This window comes from Chionomys nivalis, chromosome 1 (genome assembly GCF_950005125.1).
Source record: "Chionomys nivalis chromosome 1, mChiNiv1.1, whole genome shotgun sequence".
Taxonomy (NCBI): domain Eukaryota; kingdom Metazoa; phylum Chordata; class Mammalia; order Rodentia; family Cricetidae; genus Chionomys; species Chionomys nivalis.
The window spans coordinates 57,145,499-57,169,656 of NC_080086.1; the positions used below are offsets into that span (position 1 = coordinate 57,145,499).

The 24,158-nt window shown below is 41.3% G+C and overlaps 1 protein-coding gene and 1 non-coding gene across 20 annotated transcripts in view; one reads left to right on the forward strand and one right to left on the reverse strand.

Annotated features, from left to right (window-relative positions):
* Magi1 (membrane associated guanylate kinase, WW and PDZ domain containing 1) overlaps nt 1-24,158 on the forward strand; it is a 618,948-nt gene that overhangs the window by 402,417 nt on the left and 192,373 nt on the right. The gene's annotated exons all lie outside the window — the stretch shown is intronic.
* LOC130889760 (small nucleolar RNA SNORA44) lies at nt 12,478-12,599 on the reverse strand. Its single transcript, XR_009058636.1, has one exon. It is a non-coding gene; the product is annotated as a small nucleolar RNA SNORA44 (small nucleolar RNA).

The following is a 24,158-nucleotide window of genomic DNA, read 5'->3' on the forward strand; positions in this document are numbered from 1 at the left end:
TTTTTTGTTTGTTTGTTTGTTTTTGGATATAGTCTTCATTTGGAATATGGGCTTTTTCTTTTTTCCCCTTCTTTTGTGTAACTATAGGGTATAGTTAGCCTGCCAACCCTGAGCTATTTGCTTGAAGAAAGTTTGTTAACCCTTGATTTAGAGTTTGAAGTTAATGGAGAGACATTTACAAGGAAGTTATGGCTAAAATGAAAGCCCTGAGCCCGATTATTCAGTTTGAAGGACTTATTGAGTAACAGAATGAGAAATACAAGGGAGAGGAGGAGTAAGGACATATTGGTTCTAGGGAAATTGAAAGGTCACAAGGGGCTTTTAAGTGGAAATGTCCAGCAAAGTGGGAGGTTTGAGCCTGGCTGCTCCTAAGAGGGTGTGGGAGATGGTAAGTTGGAGTTTAGGCCTCATTAGTACATACCACCCAGAAGTGCCTCATTGTTTATCTTCTTTCTGCTTTGCTCCAGAAATGAATCCATCTCTGCCAGTTTTAATCTTGGCGCAAAGCTCAGCTTCACACACTTGAGGAAGCCATCCCTCTGTGTGGTATGTCACTCAGATTCTCACTGCTGTGACAGATACCTAACTAAACGACACACAGGTGAAATGGCTTCCTCTTGCTCATGAGTTCAGAGGTTTCTGTCCACGATCCCAGCTGGCGAGCAATGGGAAAGCAGAGCATCGGGTGGAAGGGCTTGGCTGGAGAAAAGCAGCTTCCATCCTAGCAGCCAGGGAGCAGGAAGGGACGTGGGAAAACTAGATCTCTCAAAGGCATGCCCCTGGGACCTGCTTCCACCAGGTTCCTCCTCCTTTCCCTCATCTCCCAATAATGTCATATTAATCCATTGATATATTAGAGTACCCATCATTTAAACACCCCAAAGATCTACCTCTGAATATTACACTGGACACAAAACATAGGAGCCTTCTCGTAAGTTCTAGTAAGAATGAATGAAATTTATGTCCTGGCAGTGCTGATGCACACATGGGTAGCCTGTATATACAGGCGGTTCTGTATATATGGTGGTTCTATTGAACTTGTTCATATTGGGTTTCATGGTCTCAGGTGATGAGGATGACTGACCAGGTCACTTCCTGAAGAGAACACCAGATCTCATTAGAGATGGTTGTGAGCCACCATGGGGTTGCTGGGAATTGAACTTAGGATCTTTGGAAGAGCAGGCAGTGCTCTTAACCACTTAGCCATCTCTCCAGCCTAAACCTTAATATCGTACATTATGTAATCTGATCCACCCCAGCTCCAAACCCTTCATGTAGAGTCATGGGGAATTCCTGACTATCTAGATGGCTCTTTACAAGCAAATATTTCTTTCTCTACCTAGAATATTAGTCTAAGGCTTAGTACAGTGTCTCATACATTTTTATGTGACTCTAGGGGCTACCATGCAATCAGTTCAATGTATTAATATTTATTTTGTAGTTACAAAACATGATTCTTGAGTAGAGGAAGACAAACATCCTTCTAAAATCTTTCATTGATTTGTTCAACAAAAATTTGTCTAATGCATTAAATATTATTCAGGCAGTCTGCTATATTCCTGCAGTACAGTGGTTTACAATTCTTGCCCTTAGAGAACTTTTGTTTTAAAGGAAGAAGAGAGATAATACATTACCCACATGCTTTCATGCTTTTTCAGTACCTAAGGCTATAAAGCATACAATTGTAGAAGGATTTGGGTATTTTAGCCTAATTCCATCATCTTTAGAGATAGTCCTTGGGTTGCTCCTCTCACTTGTATGCTCTGATCCACTCTGAAGGACATAGGGTGCATTGTTTTAATGTCCGCTTTCCTTTCTTGGCCCTGGTTGGTGCTGATTTTGAAAACTGTTTTTCTCTTCTTTTGTTAATACATCCTTACCAGACTTACTTTTATTGCAGAGGCTCCGCTTTAATGGGGTCAAATTTGGGGAAGAATGTTTCACCCTTAGTCCATTCTCTTATCTCACATGACACGCTGCTATCTGCATTCTTGAAATGTGACATGGAAAATTAAGGAACATGGAGTTTCTGGCAGTTTCCCATTTTCATCATTACATGAGCTGAAAGCATCAATTTTCATTTCATGCTTTGAATTGCTTGTAATAGGGGTTTTCAGTGAGTCTTTGGTAGGCAGATGAGCCAGTGCTCTGGGACCGTTCAGGAAATAGAATGACTCTGGAGCCCAGGGAAACTCACATGTGTCTGGAGAGGAGAATTCTAGACGTCTTCCTCACCCAACCCTAAAGGACAGCTGGTCTTGCCATGTCCTGAAGAAGCTGGTTGTTCCTCGTGAGTTTTCTTGTGTTACTATGTGTGATGCAAAGCTGTTGGGTGGGGCATGCTTTATTTCCTGTGGACAGCATGAGCATAGCGAGGTACTGAGCACAGTGGTATCTTCTGTGTGATCTCAGAGATCCCTGACCTTATAGCAGAGGGTCCCCCAGCAGTGGGTTAGGGATGGGGCTCCGAGGCAGTGAATGCAGTTATCCTTGCGGTTTGACTTCCTTCGTGGTCAGTTTGACTTTATTCATGGAGAGGTTGCATCTCTTTTCTTTAAAAACGTTTTTCTTCAAGGAAGCTTTTGTGACTTACAAGATATGTGGAAAACCTGTGTCTCCTACCCCAGACGCCTCTCTGTGTTGTGTTTGCATTTTCCAGAATGCAGAATGAAGGTGTTGGAGGGAACTGTGTGCTTGCCAACCAGCAAGAGGGTGTTAAAAAAAAAAAAGTCTGTTATGTTTCTTGCCAGTTTGAAAATATGTACGTTTCCAACATTTGTCATTAAGAAAACTTATGTTAGTTTGAGATGGCTTTAATTTAGGTGAATTTTAAGTGTGTGCATTTGTGCCTGTGTGTATGTGCTTGTGTATATGTATGTGTGTGCGCACATACATGTCTGCTTCTAAGAAATGCTAAGTTTTTGGGTGTTGTTAAAAACATCGAGTTTTTTTTAAGTGAGTTTAATTCACTTAAAAATTACTTACAGTTGGTGCTGCGTTTTGGCAGTTGCATATAATCTTGGACCTGTCATTTCATTCAAGGAGAATATTGAAGTCTCCCAAAGAATTCCTTCCTCCCCATCCCTTAGTAGTCAGTAGCCTTCCACCCCCAACCATCCATATCTGTTTTTTTGTTACCAGTATTTTTGACTTATCCCAAATGCCATCTAAATGGAACCATTTAGAATTAAGCCTCTGAATTCAGCTTCTTTTTCATAATAGAGTTAAGACTCTTTCCTGTTGTTGCTTACATTGTTAGTTCCTTTGTATTGCTGTGTATTGTTCCATTTTATGAATGTACCGCAGTACATCTATCTATCTACCTCCTGAAGCACTATTGAATTGCTGTCACTCAGGGAATTATGAATAATGTCATTCAGGAGGTTCCACAGAAAACAAGAGAATAGGCTTAGAATTCCTAGGCAAAGAACCACATGAGTACTCAAATTGGATTTTCACTTTGAGTAAATGCCTGGGAGTGAGATCTCTGGCTCACATGGGAAGTCCATGGTTAATGGTAGGAGAAACTTCCCCACTTCTACAGTGGTGCTTCCTCCCTGTGGTAGGCAGGGGAGGACTGTTAGTCGCTGTATGTTTTTTCTAGTATTTGGCTTTTTTTTGTTTTTGAGACAGGGTCTCACTGTGTAGTCCTGGGTGGTCTGAAGCTCATTATGTTGACTAGATTGGCGTGGAACTCACAGAGATCTGCCTGCCTCTGCCACCTAAGTGCTGGTATTAAAATCATTTACCACCATGCCTGGCATATTTAGTATGGGTCGAGCCTTCCTCATCAGTAATCCTAGTGCTGAACTCTAATGAAGTTTTAGTGTAATGTTCACACTTAAAAGATGTTGTAATTTCGTTGTTTTTCAGAGTTTGGGTTTTCAAATGAGAGATGTGCACTGGGTAAAGGTTATACAAATAGTTCAAAATCCAAAGGACTGCTAACACTGAAACAGTCTTGTCTCAACTATTGTAAATAAAAGAATCTCAAGCTATATTGTAAATTTAAATATTTAGATATGTGCGCATAGTTTTTAATGTTTATTTATTCAGTGTGTGTGTGTCTATGTGCACATAAAAACTTCACATTACATGTATGGAGGACAGAGGACATACGGGATTAGGTTCTCTCCTACCATTGGGGTGCTGGGATTAAACTCAGGTGGTTATGCTTGGCAGCGGGTGTCTTTACATTTTGAACCATCCTGCCATACCTTTTAGATTTTCTAACACCGTGGTAGTAATTTGTCCTAATTCCAGATCGTTATACATGTAAACATGCCCGCATGTACTTATTTGTCACTTATATATCTTGTTTGGTGAGCTGTTTGTATGAATTCTTTATTCACTTAGAAAACTGCATTGTTTATAATCAAAAATTTTAAGGGAATACACAAACTATCCGTCAATCCTATTCATTCATTAGTTTTTCTGATTTTTTTTTTTAAAATATTGAGATAGAGCCTAGAAAGATGGCTTAGTGTATACTTCTCTTCCAGAAGACCTGAGTTCAGTTCTCAGCACCCATGTCAGGCAGTTCACAACAGCCTGTAACTCTAGCTTCAGAGTGTGATGCTTTCTTCTGGCCTCCATAAACACCCGTTTGTATGTGCAGACATTCACATAGACATCTATACTCACAAATAAATAAAATATCAAGATGGTTCTCCATGTCTTCCTCCATTTCCTTCCTTCATTCTTGATGTTTTTTTGTTTAAGTTTTGCTAGGAGTTGGACCTACCTGGGCTTACTCTGTCTTTCACCATAAAGATGACCCTTAGCCAACCATTTCACCTCTAAGAGTCTGTCCCTTCATTTGTACAGTAGTCTTAGTGGCTAATTGCATATCATGCATAGACCCTCACACAAAGTGAACACTTACTGAGCAAATGAGAGAGTATTACTGATTTCTGTGAACTTCTTGTGAGCTTGTCTGCCTTCCTTATAACAGATCTGTGAGCTACCTAAAGGGAAGTGTCTTGTGACTTTTGCTTACCACTGCAGCTCCAGGGTCTGGCTCATAGCTGGTACGTGGAAGGCGTGAATGATTTGTTGAGTGAATGAAGACCATAGAATAGTACCGCTAATATTTACTCAGTAGGTCCATCGCAAGTGTGGATTTTAGGCACTGAACTAAGTTGTGTTTTTTTTTTTTTTTTTTTTAAATTTCCATTTATTTTAGTGCTGAAGTCATTGATGGCTTTTAGCTAACAAATTCAGATTTAATTTTAGGGAGTCTGATGGCAAGATTTGGGGATGTGATGTGTTTGCATATGCCTTCTCTCTGCTTAATGCTTTTCTAAAGCACAAAGCCATAGCCTGCAAACCACCTGTGGGTTTCTCTTTGCTGGGATACAGTATCTGCCAATAATGTAGTTGGGCATGAATTTATGACTTCCTAGCTGTGCTGAATGGGCTTCTTGACCAGCTCTCCCAGGGTGTGACCAATTGTTTCTTGCTGTTTTTAGAGAGGGTAGGTATGCAGCGGCTGGTTTAGCTTCCTTGCAGCAACAGCAAGGCCATTAGGGTTCCTTATAACCTGACCTCATTTTTAAGAAATCGCTGACTTTGGCAGGGTCCTGTCAGAGCATCACCAACTACAGCGTTGTCCTCCTGAAAAGCATTGTTTCAGATGGTCTCAGCTGAGTCAGCGGTAAGGCAGAACTAGGTCATAATAGCTCATTCTGTAGACTGAACAATACTTCCAACCAACCTTCCTTTTTACCACTGGAAGGGAGAAAGTTAACTTTAAACCAGCTCTTTCTTTCTTTCTTTCTTTCTTTCTTTCTTTCTTTCTTTCTTTCTTTCTTTCTTTCTTTCTTTCTTTCTTTCTCAAAGTGTCTTTTGAGGCCCATAGGTAAGGGAGGGAGGAATAGGGACTCTCAAGGAGTTCCTGGGATGTGTTAATTATTATGTTTTGTTCCGTCTAGCTTTGAGCTTTACACCACTGTTGCTGTGAAAAGCTCTCCACATTGACCTGCCTTTCATGCTCTGGTGATCCACTTCACCTTCCAGAAGCCAGGAGAAGCTGGAATCTCGCCTTCAGAGAGAGGTCTTTTCGTGGTCCTTTGAGAGTCTCTTTAGACTCTCAGGTGGTGGATTTAGTCTGTCCTGCATGCATCTTCACGTCCTTTCCTTAAAACCTTGCTGAGAGCATCCTTCAGGAACTCAGTTCTGCAGAAGCCTCATCTTGCTAGAACATTGAGAGTAGCCCTAGGCATGCAAGACGGTTCTTGAATTCTACTGCCTCCTGTCGCCTGTGTTGCTAGTTAATTTTTTGTTAGGTTTGTTATTGGTGTAACTGTTTGAATACTTTAAAGTCAACATACATTAGTGTGTCATTGCAAGAAATGCCACCGGTAAAAGGAGGCTTAAGGAAACAGTTGCTCTTAGAGATCAGAAGAGCACAAATACTGTTTGCAGTACAGCTCCCGTCCACAGAGCAGCCCATTCCCACTGTCACTTCATGTCATAACTGTGTTCCAAGAAATAGCTAGGAGCTGAGACGAAGGCTGCCCTAAATCAGGAGGAATTTCAAACACTTCTAAGATAGCTAAAAAGCGTGACTCAGAGAAGAGCAGTAGAGTTGGGAAAACAAGTCCTCATGTTCTCACATGTACCAGTTAACACATGTGCTCACATTGACCAGGGTCTCTAAGTCCTAAGCCACAGGTAACTGCTGGCATTTCAGATATGAAATGTCTGAATTGAGGTCTGGTGACAGGATAAGACACAATGTTGAGTTGGAATAAACTAATTGTTCAGTTAATTTATTTGTTTAGCTTGGATTTTTTCTTTTTGTTTGTTTGCTTGTTTTGGTTTTCTTTTTTTTTTGCTGTTTGCTTTTTGTTTTTCAAGACTGGGTTTCTCTGTATAATAGCCATGGCTGTCCTGGAACTTGCTTTGTAGACCAGGCTGACCTCAAATTCAGAGAGATCCATTTTTTCTTAGATTTTTTAAAATTATGTAGGTATGTAGGCATGTGCCCGTGAGTTCAGAACTGGAATTACAGTCACTTGTGAATATAGTTGCTGGAAGCCCAGCCCAAGTCCTCTGCAAGAGTTAACCCTGGAGCCATCTCCCCACCCTCTTGAATTATTTTTTTAATGTTATCTATGTTTTAAAATTATACCTGGGTCCATATTATCTCTCTAAGAGAGAGAGATTATATATTGCTTGTGTGATATTTGCACTCACAATTTTAAAAATTCAAGAAGTCAGAGTCAAAGCCTATGCCAATGTTCACTTTCTGATAGAAGTGTGTCCTTCTTTGGAAAAACTTGCATCCCTTAAAGCAAACATAAGAGGGGCTTGGGACCAGTCAACCGTGTGCTTGCCATAGATACCTGCTCGTGACGATGGCCTTGGTGTGAGGTACAGGTGGGAGAAATGAGGTAACAAGGTCAGAATGCAAAGGGAAACCCCAGCAGTTTCCTTGGAAAAGCTTGCTCCTTGCAGAAGTTGTGTTTGACCTGGATCTCATCATGATCGGAATGCTCTGGCATTCCCTTCTATCCACCCCCAGAGCCTGTCTTTGATGTAACGTTGTCTAATAGCAGTTCCAAGGGCTCTCACCTGCAGTGAGTGCTGTTGTGCTGTGCTTACAGACACCCACTCCACTCGCTTCCCAAGAGCACTGAGGGAGCTTTCTGTGTATTGTTGCCCACTGTGATGCGTGGACCTAGCCATTAGGAGAAGAACCAACCCAGGCCTGAGTCTCTTCCCTGTGTCTGCTTTTCCCCTGCTCCCATCCCCAAATCTGTCATGTAGGTTCATAAAGGACCCAGACAAGACCTTTATTCCTTGTCCACAGAGCGTGCTCTGTTACCGAATATTCTATCATTGAGTGTGTAGCTGTGTGGGGTGCGCCTTCTAGGTTAGCAGTAGAGCAGTAGAAAACCCCAACTAACTCCTCCTAAGCTTGATTTGAAGAGCAAATAGTATACTCTTGTATGGTTTAAGACACTCAATTGCAATGAATGGCCAACCTACAGAGAATTTGGAAGCTATAGAAGCCAAACCACTTATTTAGCAATCATCACTGTAATCTCGAATCCATGGGGGTGAAGACTGTGTTTGTGTGCCCAGGTACTCACTGCACCTTCATGAATTCAGTAAATATTTCCTAAACAACCGCATCTCTGACTACTTTCTTATGTTCTCAACAAATAGAATGAAAGACAATTGTTCTCTTGAGTTTGAAGTTTATTAAAAAAAAAAGTGGGAGGAAAAGGCAGAGTGCAGCAAGATAAGGGCATTGAGGATGTAGGTGGGAGATGAGTGGCAGTTCTCAACCAGGAAGGTGATTGGATGAGTTGGAGCAAGTTTGTTTTCCTTCTGGAAATGAGGGTGTCGGTGAGTTACTCCCAGTTTAGTGAGTAATCAGTGCGAAGTCAAAGAGACAGACATATGGCTGACTTTGTTAATAAGGGAAGGCAGTGGGGCTGGGGAAAAGAAGGGTTAGAAGGTGAAGTTGAGTGGGGAATGTAATCAGAAGGGAACGTCGGCTTTTAAACACAGGATTTGACTACAGATCTTCTGTAGTCCAGCTTCCTTTTCTGAAAAGAAGTGATACTATGCAGTAGAATTCTAGCGTGCTGGCGTGCAGTGCTTGCTGTAAGTTTTAATGAACACACACAACCCTGTAGCCATCATCCCTGGCAAGATGCTGAGTCCTTGTGTTGAGAGACTCCCATGTGACTTAGCACTTCAGAAGATAACTCAGGAGACTGTGACTGGCAGACTGTAGGAAGGCAAGCTTAGGTGATGAAGGCCAGTGTGCAGGTCCATACGGCTGTCAGATGTGGAGGAAGCCAGCAGATCTGAATGTGATCTTAAAGTAAAGTTTGATGGACTGTATAGAAGAAAGGAAGGATGGCATGGCTTTGTCCTCTACACTAAAGAAAGGTGGAACAGTTCTCACTTACTGAGCTGGGGCAGATTGCATTGAGATGTATGTATTCATATTTAAAAATTTCTGTATGCTTTGTAAGAAAAAAATGTAGAAAGGAAATGAGTGGTATTATGGGGCTTCTTGTCCTGTAGGATTCCAGGGTGCTTGATTATACCTTTTGTGTGGTGTTGTCTTAGTTCGCTTTGCTATTTGTTTTCTGGTAGAAAATCTTTCTAGGTGGGCACAGCTGTGATCAGCTTTCACTGCTTGACTTGCTTAAGAAACGTGACTTGTGGTAGGGAGAGCTATCTCATTAGGGGTCTTTTTTATTCCACCAAAGTTGAACTTGAGGAGGCAGCTCTGGTGTTTAACTTTGAATCTCTTCCTCTCTTCCTCACTTTTGGCACTGTTAGCTGACAATGCTTTTGAGGCAAAAGAGAACCTGAGAGGATGCTGACATCAAACGGGAATAAAATGCTAGTTGCAGTGGAAAGGGATATAAATACTTTGTATAGTCAAGTCCCAAATTAAGTCTAGAATACATTCCGGAATGTCTGAGAGGAGCTATCAGTCACTTTCTCTGTTGTTCAGTGATAGAGTTTTGCTTGGTTATAGGTATTTTCGCCTTGTGTGTGTGTGTGTGGGGGGGGGGGTTCTTTGCCAAACATTTTATCTGCCTGCCTGCCTGTCTGTCCATCCGTCAGTCTGTCCATCCGTCTGCCTGTCTATCTCTTTATTTATGTATTTATTTGGGAGCATTTACCCAGCAATAGATTCAGACTCAGTCTTGGGATGGATCAGTAAATAGGACAGAAACAAAAGGTTTTGTTTTGAAGAACTGATAGTCTTTTTGAGACAGGATTTCACTGCATAACCTTGGCTGCCTTGGAACTCTCTATGAAGATCAGAGATTTCCTGTCTCTGCCTCTGGAGTGCAGGGATTACAGGGATTGCAGGTTTGTGCCATCACTTCTGGTTGATAGTCATAAGAACATTTGTGACCATTATAGTTTTATCATAATAAAAAATACATTAATAAAGACTGTAAGTGACTTTGTCAAGTTTGAATAACCATTATTTTTTCATTTTCCGTGGCTGGGAATGATATTCAGGGCCTTTCAAACACTCTGTTCCTAAACTACACCCCATCTTTCTTATTTTTTATTAACTAAGAAAAATTGAAATCTAATATTTTATTCCTTGAGAATTTAAGACAGTGTATTTTTATAGTCACCTCCTCTCCTAACCCCTCAGAGATCTACCCTCAACTCACTGCCTACCCAGCTTTGTGATTGTTCTCTGTCTCTGTGTCTGTTTTATGTAAGTTAAGTCAGTTCTGTGGTAGCCAACTACCTGTGTGTGTGGTTCCTATCCTGCCTTCCAGATAGAATGCATCAGAGGTCACACATTGAGTTGACTCTGTCTTTCCCCGAAGCTATCACACAGCTCCTCAGTAGAAGAGGAATGTGCCACCTGCCCCACACGTTGGAGTTTTGTCTAGCCTGAACTTGCCCAGGTTTTGTGCATGCTGTCACAATTGCTATGAGTTCTTATGTACATCTGCCTTGTTGTATGTAAAAAACAAGAACAAAACTAACAAACCCTGTAATAATAAGTCATCCTTGTAATACACCGTCATCTCTGGCTCTTAAAGTCTTTCTTTCCCCCTTCCACTAAGATTTTTGACCCTTGAAGGGAGCGGTGTGATATAGATGTCCCATTGAGGGCTCAGCATCCTGAAGTTTCTTATTCTCCACACACTGACTAGTTGTAGTCTCTACTAATTGCTTTCTAATGTAGGAAGAATCTCTGGTGAGGGTTGAGAGATTCACTGATCTTTGGGTATAGCAATGTCATTAGTTGTTTTAGAGCTAGTGGGTTTCCTCTAGGACCTGTGACTTCTCTTGCCACAGGTTGTTGATCTCATTAACAGTGCCAGGCATATGAAGTTAAATCCAATGAGAAAGGGGTTGGTTATGTTTGTACTATGAGTGCCACTATTGCACCATTGGGTTCCTCTTGCCAAACAGGTTGTTATTGTGGCTCACAGGGTTCACAGCTGGGTGAGATCAATGATTACTTCTCTAGAAGTGGTGGGTCATTACAGGAAAGTGGCATGCCTAGCACCTTCCAGGACTGCAAAAGCCAGCAAGCGCTTTCCAATATAGATTTCCATTGTTCTTTTGTTAAATTTTTAATGAAAATATTGCAACATTTCCCCTTCCTCATGACTTTCATGTGCCCCATTCTCACTTTCTCTCATTCATGTCCTCTTTTTCTTGAGTTATTATTGATATTTTCTTAGTTAGGGTTACTACTATTGCTGTGATGAAATATCATGACTACAGTAACAGGAAAGAAATGGTTTGACTTACACTTCACATCATAGTCATCACTGAAGGAAGTCAGGAAAGGAACTCAAACAGGGCCAGAACCTGGAGGCAGGAGCTGATGCAGAGGTCATGGAGGGATGCTGCTTACTGACTTGCTCATTTTGAACTACTCAGCCTGCTTTCTTATAGAACCCAGGGGTGGCATCCCCCACAATGGGCTAGGCCTTTCCCCATAAATCACTAATTAAGAAAGTGCCCTACAGGCTTGCCTACAGCCCTATATTACTGAGGCATTATCTTTATTGAGTTCCCTCCTCTCAAATGAGTAGCTTTTGTTAACTTGACATAAAACTATCCAGCACAGATATATATGCAAATATAGGCATAAATGCAACCTGCTGAATCTGTTTAATTTTACTTGTATATGCATTTGTTTCTAGGGCTGACCACTTGGTATTAGATAACCAGTTAAGGGCCTCATCCCTGAGGAAGGTTTTTCCTATCTATGTTGGATTGTCAACTGGAGTTGGAGTTGTTCAGGTTTTGTTTAGGCAGCCATGTTGTTAACCTCTATGTTTTATGAAACAAGGTTATGGTGCCCTCATCAATAGGATCTTACCATCAAATTCTGGAAAGAGGTGACCAAAATCAATGATAATAATCTGGAATGTTTGTAGACCTATGGAACCCCATTGACCTACAGCTCACAAAGAAGTGACTCATTCCTGCGCTGGGGTTTTTATTTGGTAGCATGTGGTTATAGGTGTGTGTGTGTGTGTGTGTGTGTGTGTTTGTGTGTGTGTGTGTGTGGTTTTTCTAACAAAAAATTTTGTTAGTTATTGCTCTTGGCATTCCCTCATCTGCCCTTTCTTTCTACCCCACCCCCTTAATCTCTCCTGTTCCATTTTTCTCTTCTTTTGACCATTATAGTCTGTCTTCCCTTGCTTGAAAGAGTACCTGCTCCCACATGGCCTTTTACAAGTGTCCTAACCTCTATGGGCATTCCAAATGAAACACACGTAACTGAAGCTTAAAAGTTAGCATCTCTATTTCAGAGAAAACATGTAGTTTGTCTTTCTGCATCTGACTTCTCACTCAAGATGATGGTTTCCAGTTCAGTCCATTAACCTGCAAATTTCATTTTCCCCCAGTTGAATATTATTCCATTGTGTTAATGTACCACACATTCGTTACCTGTTTATCGGTTGATGGACTATATGTTTCCATTCATCTCTCCTCTCCTCTCCTTTTTCTAAGATGAGTAGCAGGCACTATGCTGACCTGAGCTCTCGGAGTGTCTCCATGTTACTGTGTGATGTAGTTGGAGATCCCATGATCATAACTCAGCCAAAGTCCTGGGAAACATGGTATTGTTTCTTTTTTAGTGAGGTCTTTATGAGTCCTGCTTCATTTACCTTCTTCACTGGCTCTAGAACTGAATGTTTTGACTTTCAGATCCTCTACATTTCAGCAGCAAGTTTGATGAGATGGCATCTGGTAGCAGGTGGAGAGGTCTGCCCCACTCACCACAGACAGGAGCTGCCCAAAGTCCACATATGTCTTTGTCTTGAACTCAGTGATTGAACTCAATGGGCAGCAGAAGGTGCTGTGTGGAACCGTGGCAGAAACTTTGCTGGAGGGTCCCGTCCAATGTCTTCCTGATCTCAGTACCATTGTGGCACTAGGTTTTGTTAAGTTTCTGTTAACCTTGTCTCAAAAATACCTCCATTGACGTCACAGAATCGGATACTCTTGAGTTCAGGACTCACACAGCAGTGAGGCTGGACAGTACTTCAAGACTGTTTGCCTTATGGCCATTCACATTGACCAGTTGTCCAATACTGTGGTCCAGTGACCAGTTTGTCTTGTGTTTTGTGAACTTCCAGAATGCAGCAGATTTAAGAGAACTTGCAGAGGCATCTGTTTTTATTGAGACACTCTTGGACCAGGGAGACTTCATTGTCCCTTGTGACCAGGTTTTAATACAGTATTAATTGTGCTAGGTAGCACTTGGCACACCCAGCTCCTCCATTTCTGGTGCCGCAAGTGGGATTTGGAACCTGCAAAAACTGTTTCCTTATGTCTTCTTTACTGGGCATCTTCTAGCTGGCTGAAAACCCCTCCTCCTCCTGTGAGAGTGCTGGTATGACAACTTCCTTCTAATTTTATCAAATACAGTATGTCCAGAAACAAAACAGAACCATGTTTCTGCATGTGATTCCTGGCAGAAATGGTGCTCCTTCGTCTCGGGATAAAACTGTGAACTTTTAAGAAGCAACACGATGTGATTACTTAAGGAAAGCAACTGCCATGCACAGCCTGGGTGCCAGAGCCTCTTTGTTCCTGGCGGTCTGAGGACATTGCTAGTGATTTATGCGGGGTGGGGTTCCTGACTATGGGTAGAACCCTCCCTCAGCTTGCAGGGTCTTGGAGAGAGCCAAGGTCGGGTGCGCAGTGTTGCATTCACAGGAGAGCCACATTATCCCGACATTTATTCATTCACGTGGCACAGGCCAAGTGTGTGCATGTGTGAGATTGAGATAGACACACTGAGACAGGTGTGATGCATCACTCACAGGAAGGAATGCACTGGTGGGGGAAGCTGTGTGCCTGGGCCCAAATGCCTAAAGGCTATACCAGGAGGGCGGCTGAGCAGGGAGACATAAACCTCATATCGCTACCTCACTGAGCTGAGGGGCCTTCCTTTAACATAAGCCAGCTTCATTCTGGGGCTCACCTGCAGAAGCGGTGAGCTTTTCTCACACTGGAAACAGACTGGCAGCGTTGAACTTAAGCAGAGCAGACTGTTATACGCATTGGAGAGTTTAAATAGGACATTCTAAGGCAGGTTTAGGTTTCTTGTGAATGGCAGGTTGGGGTTAGGAAGGAGAGGCATGCACTGTTATTAATCATCTTGTGCTTTAGGGTAATGCTTTAACATCATTTTAAGAAACTGGAGAGATGCCTTAACAGTATAGAGTACTGACTGCTCTACCAGAGGACCCTGGTTTAATTTCCAGCCCTTGTCTGGCTCTTCACAACAGTCTGTAACTCCAATTCCAGAGATTTACTGCCCTCCTCTGGCTTTTGTGAGCACAAGCACTCACATGTGCATAGATACACATGCAGGCAAACAACAAACAAAACATACATGAAATTTCAAAACTAAAATATAATATTTTAAGTAAAGATAGATAGTAATTATGTCTTGTCTTTTTTTCCTAGGATGTCTTTGAGTTTCAGCGTGGCTCTGGTACTGATCTTGCCTTCATATAAAACTCACTCATGGTTTGAATAAGAATGGTCCTCATAAGCTCGTGTGTTCAAACACTTGGTCTCCAGTTGTTGGAACTGTTTGGGAAGGATTAGGAGATGTGGACTTGTTGGAAGAGGTGTATCATTGGGAGTGGACTTTGAGGTTTCAAAAGCCCAAAAGCCCACACCATTCTCAGTGTGCTTGTGTGGATCGAGATGTGATCTCTCAGATACTGCTCTAAGGCCATGCCTGTTTCTGCCATGTTCCTGCCTTGGTGGTCATAAATTCATCCCCTGAACTTGTAAGCTCCAGTAACACTTTCCCCTAGAAATTCTCTCAGTCATAGAGTCTCTTCAGAACAATTGAAAAGTAACTAAGACATAAGTTCGTCAAAGACTCCTTGCATTGATTGTGGTTGATATATCTATATCTATATAGTGTTAACCACTTTTACTTGAAATTACTAAAGTTTTTTTTTCTTCTTTGGAGTGCTATGATTATGCATCGTTTGCTTCCCTGTGGTTTGATTCCATCCTTGACTTCTGACATAGAAATTATGATTGTACCTGACATAAAAAACATCTAAGGTGAATCTATGAATTCAGTTCTTACATAAATAGCACTGACTGTATGTATGGATTAAACTCCCTTTTTGTGTGTGTTGTAGTATGTGAAAGACCTTTTACATATTCCTTTATTTATAGATATTTACTGAACATATACTGCATGCTGACACTATTCTGAATGCCTGAGTTATATAAATTAAACAAGTCTTTGTTCTTGGAACATACATCTCAGTGATAACCGTGCATCATTTCTAGCCCCTGTGACAATTCTTCAATATAGATATTGGCTCAGCCATTCTTCAGGTGAGCAGAGGGGTGCTCCAGGGATAATCCTGGCAGCAGATAATGAGTGTGGTCATGTCTCGCATAGAAGAATGTTGACCGGATTCAGAAAAAGTCAGCTTATTACAACCTGAGTTAGTCAATAGGAGAATTCCTGCAATGTATGAGTCCTAAATTGGCTCTTAGAGGAAACCATTATTTAAATTCAAGGGCAGAAATGTAGCGCTCATTTTCTTTCACTGGAGCAAGGCAACAGGATGAGGCAGAGAAAGCCAGGTTATGGTGAGAATCAAGTGTTTGCTTACTCTAGTCAGCAGCCTCCACTAAACTCCTGGAATGGCACCAGAGGGCCTAGCTCGAGTCTGTTAGAATGGGAATCCAGAAAGAGAGCACAGTGGTTTATTACTAGTAGCTGCATAGGATCGATAGGATCGCCACTAATTTTCATGCTAGAATGCCAGATACAGTATAATACTGATGTGGTTATGTTGATTACCTTAATGCCCTGTAACCAATCTTTAGAAAATCTCTATTAGGATTGTTGAAGAGATTACTAATACATGTTGGCTTGATTGTGTGGAGACTGAGATAGGAAAAAGAAACCCAAAGTAGAAAATTTTAGGTTAAAATGTTGATCATGTATTCTGCGGATTCAATTGTATAAAACTTGTGTTTATTAATGTGCCAGATTATTTAAGAACATTTAAATTTTCATATACATTAAAGGTCTTTAGAAGACTTCTTTATTGAGATAGATTTGATAAACAATGTCTTGCGTGTATTTAGTGTGTGAAAAACTGTGAAGCCATCACCATGATTAAGAGTGATCAAAGCCTAGGCCCAGTTGTATATGTTTCTGTTCCTGTCTGCTTGAAAAGCTGAAACAAAAGAATAACTGGGAGTCAGGAGTTAAACCACTCAATGTAACAAGACAGGGAGACGGGGAGGAGACTAAACCACAGGTTTTGTTTCTGTAAGCTTCCTTGTACCTGTTTATGCTCACTCTTGCACCTGTACTTTTACATTCCCACACAATGATACATGTTTTCTTTTTTAAAATTTTCTTTAGATTTATTTTTCCTTAGTGTGTTTTGACTGCATGTATGTCTGCGCATCACGTATGTGCAGTGCCCTCAGAGGGTAGAGGAGGGTGTTACTTGAAGCTGTAGCTACAGGTGGTTGTTAGCCATCATGTGAGTGCTGGGAAATGAACTCTGGTCCTCTGGAAGATCAATCATAGCTCTTAACTGCCGAGCCATCTTTCCAGCACCAATATATTTTTTATTGCTATGCATTAAGTTGCTTTTCGTGGCTATTTTACACAAACGAAGTCATGTGATATGTATTCTTTTTGTGAAGAAACCTGTCTGGCTTAAAGCATAACAGTGAATTATGCTTTCTTTATTCACTGGTGTAATTGTTGGAGATTCGTTCATGTTGTAGCATGTAGCTGTAGCTCCCTCTGTAATTACCGAGTAGAATCGTGTTCCTTATATGGAGATACCTACTTCTCTGCAGATGGACATTTTTGTTATTTCTATTTGGGGCGTGCTATGAACATCTACAAGTAAATCTTTATATGAATTTGGGCTTTGGTTTCTCTTCCGTGAGTATTGAGGGGCGGAATGGCTAGCTGTTACTCCATCTGAAAATTTTAAGCAATACACCAGCATTTCCAGAGCGCCTGTTGCATTTCGCATCCCCAGCTGGTGGTGTATGAGACCTCAACAAGTGTGGACTCGGCCAGTCTTTTACTTTATTATTTTTAAGATTATGTATGCCTGTGGGAGGGTATAGACCCACACATTAGTAAGTCCTGGTGCCAGCAAAGGCTGGAAGTGTCAGATCTTTGTTAGTAAGAGTTTCAGGCAGTTGTGAGCTAGCTAATGTGGTCGTTGGGAACTCAGGTCCACCTTGACAGCAGTGTGTGCTTTTAACCACTGAACTCTCTTTAGCCCCTTGGCTACTCTTTTTAACTGTAATCTTTAATAGTGAATAGTGGTGTTTCATTATGGATGACAGATGATGTTGAGCCTTTTCATATGTCTTCTTTTTTGAAGTGTATATTGAAATGTTTTGCTCCTCTATGCTGGCTATTTATTCTTAGTGCATTTCTAAAATTTTTTATATATTCTCAATAAAAGTCCTTTATCAAATATTTGGTTTGTAAGTATTATTTCTCAGGCCATGCCTTATGTTTTCATGCTTTTATGTGTCTTTAGAGAAGAGAAGTTTGGATATTTTTTTTTTTTTTTTTTTTTTTTTTTTGCTGTCCAAATTAGTCCTTGTATCTACACGCAGGGATCATGCTTTGCTATCACATTTCATGCAATGGAGGGCCAGAAGAATTTTTTTCCATCTCTATCTATAAATTTTGTAGTTTGTGATTTTACTTATGTTTCCAATCCATTTTGATTTTTTGGGGGGTGGGGTGGGGGTAGGGATGGGAAACAGTCTCATATGTACTCCAAGCTGCTAGATGGAACAGACCAGCCTGCCTCTTCCTCTGCTGCACCAGCGCTGGGATTAAAGACATGAACCTGTGTTCTTGTTGACTTTTGTTTTTGTCTTTTGTTGTTTGCATCTAATATAGACATTTAGTTATTTTTCTATCATTTATTGAAAACGTTTCATTACTCCATTGGATTTTATTTGTATCCCTGTCTGCATGAACGAGTTGTATTTGAGGTGCATATGCATATTTGGATTGTCTCTTCTGTTCCCAGAGTAGGCTAGTATTGCCTTAGTAATTGGAAATTGATAAGTCTGGAAAATATATATAAAGCTTCTCCATCTTCAAATCTTTTTTTTTTTTTTTTTTTGGTCATTGGAGATCTTCTTCAGTAAAATTCAACTAAACTTTTAGAATTACTATTTCTAGTGCTACAAACTTAAGATGGAGTTTTGGTTAGGATTATATTGAATATCTAGAGTTTAAAAACTATGCCTATGGGGCTTGGTCTACCTAAGTGGTACAGCTTACCTGGCCTATGCAGGGTCCTTGCTTCTATTCCGAACACTGCAGGATGGAGATATTCTGCCCTCAGATAAGGGGAATCTTTAAAGCTTTTGTTTCTTCCTTTTAATTTTGTTTGTTTGTTTTAGTATTTGTGGGGGAGGTGGGTGGGGCCTGTTTACATCAGGGAGTGCTTGTGGCGGGCAAAGAACAACTCTCAAGAGTCCATTCTTTCCTTTTACCATGTGGTCACGTTTAGTCTTCAATATTACATATTTTTAATGCTTCAATAAATGCTACTTCAGCATTTCAGTTCTGACTACCGATTGTAAGTAGATAGAAATACGTATATTTTTGGACATCATTCTTGTGATCTGTAATATTGAATCAGATTGTCTACATCGATCAGGGGTTAGAAACCTTTCTCTTCAGAGTTCTTTAGCTGATATTTTCAGCTTGTGGGTTGGATGGTCTGTGTGATGGTGGCTTCTCTGCCTGCTGTAGGGAAAACAGTGGTTAATACATAAACAAATGGGGGTTAGGGAGTACCCCACCTGGCTTAGCCATGGAAATTTCTCCAGGTGCTAGCCTTGGCCACGGGTAACTGTGCCATCTGGGAGAAATGGGCAGGTTGTATGGCCTCCAATTTTACTTGTCTTTTGTTTCCTTCACTTTCTTTGTCGTGCTGCCTGGGAGTTCTTGTAGTAACACCTTGGGTGGGATAAAGGAGGGCAGTTAGGGGTCTCCCATTTGTAATTGCAGGGGAAGTGCTCCTTCTCAGCATTAGGTGGGCAGGTCTCTTGTAAGCCCCCTTTCAGGTGGAGGAAAGTCTGAGCTGGTCATAGTTTGCCACAAGTTATTTATTTTCCCTTTCTTGCTCCCCTCCCACCCAATCAGTACTGGAATTTCTCAAATAGGTTTTCCATGTTCATAGAGTAATTGCATACGGTTTCTTTTTTAGCTTAGGAATACAATATTCAGATAGATACGATAAGCTCCCTTTGTTTTTCCCTTTGTGCTGGAGAGCTTTCCTTATACACCAAAAGATTCTGGGAATTGGGGAGACCCAGAAGATGTGGAGAGGAATGGTTACTCTTCCTCTCGCTGGCGAGTGCCAGGTTGTAGCATAGTATCATTATTGCCAGGTCGTTTCAGTTCTAAAGAGAAGTTGGAAATTTGGTTGTTGTTTTTTTTCTTTCCTGTTACCTATCCCATTTTGAAATTGTCAACTAAATTCTAAACCTGGGCTAGATATACATAGTATAGAGTTTATGCCATCTTTATTTTTATTTTATGTATCTAAGTGTTTGCCTGAATGTATATGTCTTCTAGTTTGTGTCTACTAGACAAGGAGGCTGGGAGCTGAAGTTACAGGTGGTTATGAGCCACTGTGTGGGTGCTGGGAACTGAACCAGATCCCCTTTGCAATAGCATGTGTGTTCTTAACCCACTGAGCCCTCCATCTTAATCATTAAGTGTGCATAATAGCTCACAATATTAAGTACGTTCACACAATTGTGCAACCAACTTTCAGTTATATTTCTTTGCATCTTGCAAAACTAAGACTTTGTACCCAACCAACAATCCTTTCCCTCCCTTCAGGGACTGCAGACTGCTAATCTCATTTGTCTTTATTAATGCCATGCCTGTGGAGGTCCCATAGTAGTGAGTTCATAGGACATTTGCCTTTCTGAGCTGCTAGGGGCCACTCAACCAGTTGTCCTTTGGGATTATTCACATAGCACGTGCCAGTATTTCTACCTGGAAATCCACAATTGAAATGTGCAAACAAGATTTTGTTTATCTTTTTTTTTAAATCAATAAATACTAGTTTGCTTAACCGCTAGTTTGTTGTTGTTTGTTTGGGTTGGTTTTTTTTGTTTGTTTGTTTCTTTGTTTTGAGTCAGGATCTCACTCTGTAGCCCCAGATAGCCTGGAACTCCCTGTGTAGATCAGGCTGTCCTCAAACTCAGAGAGATCTGACTGCCTCTGCCTCATACGTGCTAGGATGAAAGGTTTGCATAGCCATACTTAGCTGATAAGTTGCTTTAAAAAAATTTAAAGCCTTATGCAAGCTAGCCAAAACATGACTCCCTCAACTGGATTTTGCACTGGTCATTATGGATAATATGGATAATGAAAGGAAACATGAGAACTATTTAACTCAGCACTGTAGGCTGTTGGAAAGTGTAGAGGATCAAATGCCCCGTGTGCTCACTCTAAAAGGGCCAGATTCTTTGTCCTCGATGTAGTACAAATTTATGGAGCATTATGAGGTTTGTGTGTGTGTGTGTGCGCGCACATGTGTGCTGCTGTTCCTATAGATATGAGCATACATGTGTATGTATGCTGCTGCTCTTTTAGATATGTACATACATATGTACCCGTGTGTCTGTGTGTGCATGCGTTTGTGTGTATGTGTAAGAATGTATAGTCAAAAAAATTTGCTTTAGATGCTATAAAAAAACAAAAATTAAATAGAACCCAGGAGACAAGGTTGGGACAGTTAGTGCCTCACTGTCAGCAAATAGTCCTTCTACTCCGCCGCCTTCCTTGGCTGAGTGAATAGTGGGTGAAAAGCTGAGCCTCCATGCATGCTTGGTCCTTCACCAGCCCTTCACATCGGTTGCCTCTCTGGCTGTGCCCTTCCTCTGGTAAACAGGTACCCTTGGGACAGTGCTCTTGGAAATTGCCGTGTGGATGCTGAGGTGGATGCTGACTCTGGGATTTATGTCCTCATGTCCCTTTGAAGGCAACATTTAACTGATGAAGAGATTTGCTAGATTTGTGTTCGGCCTAAATTAAATGTAAATATAACATACCAGTGGGATAAATTACTGCAGAGTATAAAGGTTCTTTGCCACTTCCTCATCTTCTTTTCTTCTTTAATTAGTCCCTTTGACCCGATAAAATTATTGGGAGCATGATTCTCATAGTGCTCTTGGCAGGACCTTTTCTGAGTTTTGTTTTGTTTTTTGTTTGTGTGTGTGTGTTGTTGTTTGTTTTGTTTTTTTAGATTCACAGATGTTATGTCTGTATCAGTGAGACCTGCCTGGGATTTGTGGGGCTGGATGGGCCATGTGGGGGTGTTCCTAGTTACACTTCCCAGATTCAAGAGGCTCTTAGAGGGAACAGAGAAGGAGAGGCTCCAACATAAGCCTTGGGAATTTTCTTCACATGAAGGATGAGAGACAGACTGTCCCAAGGTGCATTTGAGACATCCAGCAACATATAGGCTCCTGTTGGAACCTTGTGGAAAATGGCCATGGTGTGCAGGTGTGAGCACGAGTGTGAACACAAGCATCTGACCCACAGCCCAAGTGAAACAAGCAAAACCCCCTATGACCTGGAAGTGAACCTTGACCTCGGAGTTAATGCTGCCCCTGCAGACAGAGATGCAAGTGACTTTGGAAGCCAGCCTCCCTGTGTTATTACTGTGAAATGTGTATTGTTTGCCTTTGGGCCACTTATATTGCGTTCATTGTAGAAAGAAACCACAAACCAGCAAAATGAGAACGTAAAAATCACCCCACACCCTGGTACCTTCCTTCTTTCCTCCCTCTCCCTCTGATCACCCCCCGCCATTGTGTGTGTGTTGAGTGTGTAGAGTTTGTGTGTTATGTGTGCGGTGTGGTATATGTATGTATGTGTGGAATTTGTGTGTTATGTGTGTGGTCTGGTGTGGTGTGGGGTGTATGTGTGTGGAATTTGTGTGATATGTGGTGTATGTGGAGTTTGTTATGTGTGCAGTGTAGTGTATGTAGGTATGTGTGGAGTTTGTGTATTATGTGTGTGATGTATGTGTGTATGTGTGTAGAGTTTGTGCATGTGTGTGTGGAATTTGTGTGTTATATGGTGTTTGTGGTGTTTGCGTTTTATGTGTATGGGGGTGTGTGTGTAGAGTTTGTGCATGTGTGTGTGGTATGTGTGTGGAGTTTGTGTGTTATGTGTCTGGGGTGTGTGTGTGTGGAGTTTGTGTGTTATGTGTCTGGGGTGTGTTGTGGAGTTTGTGTGTTATGTGTCTGGTGTGTGTGTGTGTGTGTAGAAGCCAGAGGAGGAAGTCAAGTATTCTGCTCCCTCACTTCTCTCCTTGAGACAATCTCTCACTGTACTGGTTAGCTTTTGCCAACTTGTTACAAACTAGAGTCGCCTGGAAAGAGATTCAGAATCTCAGTTCGGGAATTGCCTTCACAGACTGGTCAGTGGCATGTTTATGGGGCATTTTCTTGGCTAGTGATTGATATGGGGGGACCCAGTTCACTGTGGATGGTGCCATCCCTGGGCAAGTGATCCTAGGTTGTTTCTTGCCCTGACTTCCCTCACTGATGTCTTTGCCACGACACATCACTTTTGGCTCTGGTGTTTTCTCATACACACCAAGAAGCAGACCAAGTTACTAAATCAACTAGGCTGGCTCTAGTAGGCATCTGTAATCCTCCTGTTTCTACCCACAGCCCTGGAGGTATGAGAAACTGTATAATCACACCTGGGTTTTTATTTGGGTGCTGGGAATCTGAACTTGGATCCCCATGGTTACAAAGCAAGCACCGTTGACTCTCCCCAGTGGTTCTTTCACCCCAAGACTGTTTCTTAAGGAGAGTGGTATTGTCAAAACTGACCTCCTGGAAAAGGTGACGATGTCATAAGTCAACTTGACCAAACAAGCAAGAACACAAATGACTATTATTGTTTTCTTAACTAGTGTATAGCCTTGCAAAATATCCTCTGGCCGTGAGTATTCCTGTGTAGTTCCTAATTAGTATTGGCATGCTTCTTATGTATTATGAATTATCAGTAAAATAATGTTAGGGCCTTGATAAAACTATGGAATTTATTTTCTGCTAGAGTTATCCTTTGTGTAACATAGACTGCAGCATCTTCTACTAAAAAAAAAAAGGAAGAATGATGTTTTAGATAATATACCTTTATTCTGTTGCTTAGTTGTCACTAGAAATATGTCTAAGTCTTTATTAAATTTCTTGCATGCACACATGTACATGTGTTTGTATGCATATTGCTTGTGGGGTTCAGCTTGGTGAGTATCAAGGTTCTGCTGTCTCAGAGGTTCTGCTGACCCTGACCGTAGGACTGTTTTCATGTTCTCTGGGGAGCCAGTACTCTGGCTGTGGAGCGTGCTGGCTCATCTCTGCTTCTACAGTGTCGCTGCACTTGCTATAAAGCCTTGGGAGCCATGCTGTCTACCATTGATGGTTGGCAATGAGAAGCCAGGAGATCTATTCTGTCACAGGCATTTAATGGAGATAAAACATTAGTGAAGCTATTTGAGAGCATTTTTGACAAGTGGTCCCTCTGCTAAAGACCTTGGCTGCAGGTTAGAATACTATTAGGAAATCAAACTGTTAAGCAAATAAATCTTTAGGTTGCTATTGAACTTGGGATGAGGCTATGCCTATTTTTAATTTCCCAGCAGACTCATGACTAGCCATTACATGGCCTACTATTTTTATGTTTTAATTTTTTGGTCTTCATATTGTTAGTATTGTAGATTGGATGACAATTTTTTATCCACAGCTATTTCAAGATTTCTGCAGATAGTTATTTATAAGAGATCTTTAAAAAAAAAAAACTCATTCATTCTTTTGCCATATAATTGTCTCTTTGCCTTGGCTGGATTTATTCAGCGAAGAAGAAAATTTGGAATTAGCTGTGGAAAGAGGCCAACAACAGGGGCAAAAGATGGCAGTAGAAGTGCCCCAATCAGGACACTTGTGAAGCTCGCATTATATTGTAAAAGGAAGGAGTCTTTAAAATCGATTTGCTCTGCCCCTACCCCCCTTTTCCGTGAGATTTGTCTGTTTCTGCAGCTTTGTTTAAGGTGAGAAACTGCTCCATACTTATGAGGTCTCTT